We start from the raw sequence: 6000 nt of genomic DNA, 5'->3' as shown, positions 1-6000 counted from the left end.
ACGGGTAACTCCACAGGTATTTATGCCGTGGCCTATCTAAAAATGTGTTTTGGGGACGTCCGCTAGGCCCTGGCCAGTCAGCATCCGGCAGGAAAAGGCTCCCAGTCGGGTGAAAACTCCCGCTACCCAAGCGGAGCTGGGCTCGGAGAGCACGTGGGGCGGGGGCGGACCCCCGGAGGAGGAAATTGGAAACCACAATTCCCAGAGTGCTGTGCGCAGGCGCGGGCGAGAGGACGCCAGGCACCAGCTGGGCTCGGCGAGGCCGCGCAAAAGGGCGCGTGTCCGTCGGGTTCTCGCGCGGGGCTGGTAAGGCGCCGCTCGGGGCTGCGGGAACCTGATATCGCGGCTGCATCCTTGGCGAGGCCGGGAGGAACCGAGCGGAGGGACAAGCCGAGGACTGAGGTAACCGGACGCTCGTTCCCCCTCACTCCCCTCTTCCTTTGTGCGGTGCTGTCCCCTCCTGCCAAGTCCTCCCTCACCCCAAATCGTAGCGCCGCCCGGGCTCGCGCCTGCGGCGCGGGGAAACTCCAGCCCTGCGCGCAGTAACCCAAACTCCACAGCTGAGAGGGTTTGGGCCCATTAAACCGCTGCACGGTTTCTGTGGCTCCCACGGGGTCGCGTTCCCCGAGGGAAACCCCAGCCTCTGGCTCTGTCAGCCTCGCCAGCGGCCCCCTGGCTCGCTCCTCTGGGTCTTTCTAAGAAGAGAGGGGCAAGCAGGTGCTTCGCGGGGGTCCCGGGCATGAGCGGTGCGGTGCGGCGGGCGTGGGTTCGGGGTCCGGGGAGGGCGGCCCTACACCCCCGGGACCCGCGGCCTGTGGGGGTGGGGCAGGCAGGCTGACTCCGGGCCCTGCGGCGCCGGACGCGCGGCCCGCCGGGGGTTAACCGCGGTCCGGGATGCTCGCTCCGGGGGCTTGCTGCCCGCCCGGAGGGTTAGGCGCCCCTCCGGGACTGGCCCGCCTGAGGGGTTCGTGGCCCGTCGGGACTGGCCGGTCCGCGGGGCTCGCTGAGGGTCGGACTGGCCGGTGCTGGGGGCTTGCAGCCCGCGCCCGGTGGACCATCCGCGGGGGTGGAGACCGGATCGAAGAGTGCCTCCCGGTGTGACACCAGAAACTGCAGCCTCTTTCAAAACACGCAGCTGCTCAATGGAGTTGTTTTACAGTCGCGGATGCCTGCTCTCTCCTCCTTTCTCTCAGTTCTGGGCTTAGCTTGCTGGTTTCCTGCGGGAGGCGATTTATCTACTTCGCTCGAGTTTTCTAGCCCGGGGCTGGTCCTTTACTGGATTCACACAGTCCTAGCGTTTGGGTGCCTGAGTTTGAAAAGCTTTTTATATGTTTTCGCACTTGGCAGTGTTGGATCGGATGACTTTTTGTAGAAAATTGAACTTTTCTCAGTATTCCTTCTAATCTGCATTAATAGCATAACTACGTTTGGCCCTTTACCTTATGCTAATGTTACCACTTTGGGAGGATTCTTTGGGAAAAAGTTCTTGAAAGAAACTGGTTCGATACAGGTATTTTATCTGCTCGTTGCACGTTTTTTTTTTCTTTGCATTGTTTTTTTTTTTTTTTTTTTTCCTGTGTAGGTTGATACTTGCTCGACTCTTGGTGTTCTTCATTTTCGTTCTATGAGGAAATCCTTTTCCTCCACCTCCCTCGAGTGTTGATCCTGCCAGAGGGTAGACTTGGGTAAGCCCGAGGATCTCTCTACTTGGCGGTGGCTTTTTTCATTGGCTGCTGCTTTTCCTCCTCCTTCCTAGGGGCACCCACTTTAGTTTGTCAGTCAACCCATGACCTACTTCAAACTTTCAGTCACTTTGTATATCGTCCTTAAGATACGAAGAGTATGAACATAAATATCACAAATCTTAGGATACCCTATTCTATTGCATTTAGCTTCATCATGTTAACAGTTAAAGCTGTTAATTCTTTCAGCATTTGATAAGATTACTATTATTTTCTAAGATGGTAATATATTCTGTAATAATTGCACATTCTGTATCCTGGCAGGAAATTTAATTCACAGCCAGTGAGGGCAATTTTAAAAAACACTATTTCCTCATTTGTTAAGAAGAAAGTGAGGTAGATAAATTAGACCCCCCCACCCTTTATCAAAATAGTTTATATTTAGAGCAGTTTTAGGTTCATAGCAAATTTAAGTGGGAGGTACAGATTTCATACACCCTCTGCTCTCATAAGCCCCCTGCCTTGCCCCACGTATGCACAGTCTCCCCTAACAAAAGCCCCACACCAGAATGGTACATTTGTTACACTCAATGAACCTGCATTGATACATCATCACCCAAAGTCCAGAGTTTACATGAAGGTTCACTCTTGGTGTTGTACATTCTGTGGGATTAGACAAATGACCCTTTTTCAAAAAATCAAGAGCTGTTTTAAGAGTTGTAGAGAACTGAAAATGGGTTTGTCGTTTTGAAAAGATCAAAGGGGCTATTTTGAACGTCCTAAACATTAATTTCAAATAGCTTTTGTGTTTTAAAACATTGGATATTTAAACTGGTTTCTTATATTTGAATTTTCAGCAAAGAGTCATTTATTTTTGTGTGTTAAGAACTAAAGTGTTGAGGGAGAAGAAATGCTTCGTAGAATAAGAAAATGTCATATTTTTCAGTCCTGAAACTCATTAGTTTGAGAGTTTCTTCACTTTTCTGAAAAACATGTATTATGTAAACCAATGAAGCAAGAGGAAATGGAACATTTGAAATATACTTTTTAAAAAAAATTGATGTCAATATTCAAAATACAACTACACTAAAATGTGACCCATTAGGCTTTTTTTAAAAAAAATCTATTTTCTTTGTGTGAGGGGCTCTTGTGGAAGCATCAGGATGTAATAACATATTGAGCTCAGTTCTGGAACTAGGCAACTCTGGATTACAATACCAGCTCTTCAGTTGTTGGCTCTGTGACTCTGTCAATTTATTTTCTGAACCTCTATTTCCTTAGCTGTAAAAGGGGGTAAAAATATTCACTTTTATAATGTGAAGTCATTTTATAAACTGTAATGCACTATCATATTCATCAGTATCATTAGTCACATGCTATATTTCAAAATGTTGCCAGTGTAGTTTATTTTCTGTTGAATACTGCTTATGTAAGTACTGTCAAACTTCTTTTTTTAAGGGTTGGCTGTACAAGAGAGTTCATTGTCTGGTTATGAATAATTTAGTTGGTTCTTGTGAGTCAGAGGTAAAATTATGGAAGAGGGTCAAAGGGACCTTGAGAAAATTTCTACTTTGTCTGTGGTTCTTAACCTGGATCTATGGATGTGTCCATAAATGGTCTTCCAAGAGTCTGAATTCTGTGTAAATTTGTGTTTTTCTGGGGAGAAGACCCACAGCTTTCAATGTATGTTTAAAAGGAGTTCATGACCCTTTTTAAGGAGGTTTCTTTACTAGATATTTTGCAGATTATTTTTAAAATTATTTTTTTGATAAAGGAAAGTGAACAGAGTTTTGTGTGTTTGTGTATGTGTATACAGATAATTTTTGAAGCACCGTGAGTGCCTGTTTTTCTTCTAGAAATATAGGTTGATATTTTTGATATATTATGTTCATACCAATAAGAGTGCTGCTGCTTATACCTGGAGTGCACGCCACTAATTGATGCATTATTATTATTTTTTTTTTCTTTTTGCGGTATGCGGGCCTCTCACTGTTGTGGCCTCTCCCGTTGCGGAGCACAGGCTCCGGATGCGCAGGCTCCGGATGCGCAGGCCCAGCGGCCATGGCTCACGGGCCCAGCCGCTCTGCGGCATATGGGATCCTCCCAGACCGGGGCACGAACCCGTATCCCCTGCATCGGCAGGCGGACTCTCAACCACTGCGCCACCAGGGAGGCCCTAATTGATGCATTATTGTTAGGCAGATAATGTCCACTCCTCCTCCTACCCCTCCAGTCTTGATGGGCATTAAAATGCATGGCAAAGCATGTCACCCTGATACAATCCAGCATGTTAGAATATGATTTTGAAATGCTAAAAGATAATTTGGTTTGTTTATTCTAAAATTTGAACTTTTTTTCTTTTCTCAACAAAACACCAAATGCTAAAGAAAATTAAGTATTTTCTCTTCCAAACTAGATGATGATACTTACATAGTATATTTATGTTGTAGTATTTCTTCTTATATAACACAGAATGTGAAGTTATATTGAATCCTAATTCATGATCATTTTAACATTCAGCATTGCTGGTTTGGAAAGAATGTGAAATTTACAGTCAGTTTATGTAGATTAAATTTTAATTTGTGATTTTAATTATGATTTAATTACATTTAAAATTAATCTTATTTGCATTTTGGGAATTTCAGAAGTAGGTTAGTGTTCTAAGTTTGAGTTCATTCCTGTAATAGAGTTTGGAAGTAAGCTATATCAAACTGCCCTATTTTCTTTGTTAGTGGTAGATTGCTGGGCTATAAGGCTTTACAGTGTGAAGCCAACTTCTGTTTCTGGGTCAGTTACCAGTAGCAGTCACAAGGTCGGAAGAGTATGAGATGGATCAATTGATGGTATACAAACTTATGAATGAGTGTATCCAGTGGAGTAATGTCTTTTTTAAAAATTATTAATTAATTAATTAATTTGTTTATTTGGCTGCATCGGGTCTTAATTGAGGCATGTGGGATCTTTCGTTGAGGCGTGCGGGTTTTCTCTTCTGTAGTTGTGGTGCGTGGGCTCCAGGGCGCATGGGCTCTGTAGTTTGCGGCAGGTGGTCTCTCTCATTGAAGTGCATGAACTCAGCAGTTGTGGCCCGCGGGCTTAGTTGCCCCGTGGCATGTGGGATCTTAGTTCCCTGCCCAGGGATCGAACCCGCGTCCCTTGCATTGGAAGGCGGATTCTTTACCACTGGACCACCAGGGAAGTCCCTCTCTTTTTTGAGTTTTTTTTTTCTTTTCCCCTTTGATATTGGTATTTTCATTTGATATCTGAATGCTTTTCAAAGTTCAAGGTTCTAAATAAATACTTGGGGATTTATAAAGTAGCAGAACTATGTTTAGCTCTCTAGATTTGTACTTTATAAAAGTAGTCTGAGAGGTCTATATGGATCTTGAAGATCAGTTAGAGATGAATGTCAGCATTTGCATAGTGTGTGTGTATCTGTATACACACACATATATATAAAAGTCACTGTGTTGCATCTTTAGTTATTTTAATGCAGAGGATTGCGTATTTCTTTAAAAATGAAAGTTTGAGTTAAATTAATTGGATACAGAAAACAGGAATCATTTTAGCAAAAATTTTATCTATGGAAATACTGTCATGTTAAGATCAGTGATTTTATAAGGGAAAAGAATCTGAAAAAAGAAAAAAATACGTATAAGTGAATCACTTTGCTGTTCACCTGAAACAAACACAACATTGTAAATCAACTATACTTCAGTTTTTAAAAAATCAGTGATTTTATGTGTGTTCTCTTACTCTTGAACTTTAAAAAAAATTCAAAAACTTTTTCTGTATGGGGAGAATATTATTAACATCCATATTTTAGTTCTTAAAATCTACACATACCATGCAAAGATGTAGTTACACTCCCTGTACAAAGACAGTTAATGCCATCTTTGGCCTAGTGTTAAGAGTTTTGGCTGTATAGTCATGCAAGCCTGTGTTGAGTCTTGGGCATTGCCACTTAATAGCTGTGTGACCTTGGGTAGGTTTCTTAACTTCTGTAAGCCTTATTGTCTGCAACTGTAAATACAGGAATAATATCTCTTTGAGTTGTCCTGAGGAGTGGAATGAATAAATGTGAAATATCTAACTCAAATAATAGCAGTTACTTGTATAGCTTTTGTGCCAGACAGTTTATTAACTCAGTCCTTATAACAATTTTATGAATTATGAAGTTTGTACTGTAACTTTCCTCATTTGTACAGGTAAAGAAACTGAGGCTGATAAAAGGTTATATAACTTAACCAAAGTCATACAGTCATACATACAAAGTAGATAGTAAGCACTCAACTAATGCTGACTGTTGTTTATTTTTTTA

The 6000-nt window shown here is 42.9% G+C and overlaps 1 protein-coding gene across 8 annotated transcripts in view; it reads left to right on the top strand.

Annotated features, from left to right (window-relative positions):
- Window positions 1–231: 231 nt before the first annotated feature.
- Window positions 232–6000, top strand: part of KLHL8 (kelch like family member 8) — a 53473-nt gene continuing 47704 nt past the window's right edge. For 6 of the 8 annotated variants that reach the window (XM_060114424.1, XM_060114415.1, XM_060114446.1 and 3 more), the window contains exons 1-2: window positions 232–402; window positions 1583–1685. The gene's annotated coding sequence lies outside the window, so the exon portion shown is untranslated. The remainder of the gene's footprint in view (window positions 403–1582; window positions 1686–6000) is intronic. The other 2 variants (XM_060114374.1, XM_060114395.1) reach the window with 1 other exon arrangement.

The sequence above is a fragment of the Mesoplodon densirostris genome, chromosome 1 (assembly GCF_025265405.1).
Source record: "Mesoplodon densirostris isolate mMesDen1 chromosome 1, mMesDen1 primary haplotype, whole genome shotgun sequence".
Classification (NCBI taxonomy): Eukaryota; Metazoa; Chordata; class Mammalia; order Artiodactyla; family Ziphiidae; genus Mesoplodon; species Mesoplodon densirostris.
The sequence above is the reverse complement of the archived record's forward strand: the minus strand, read 5'-3'. Positions and strand labels throughout refer to the sequence as shown.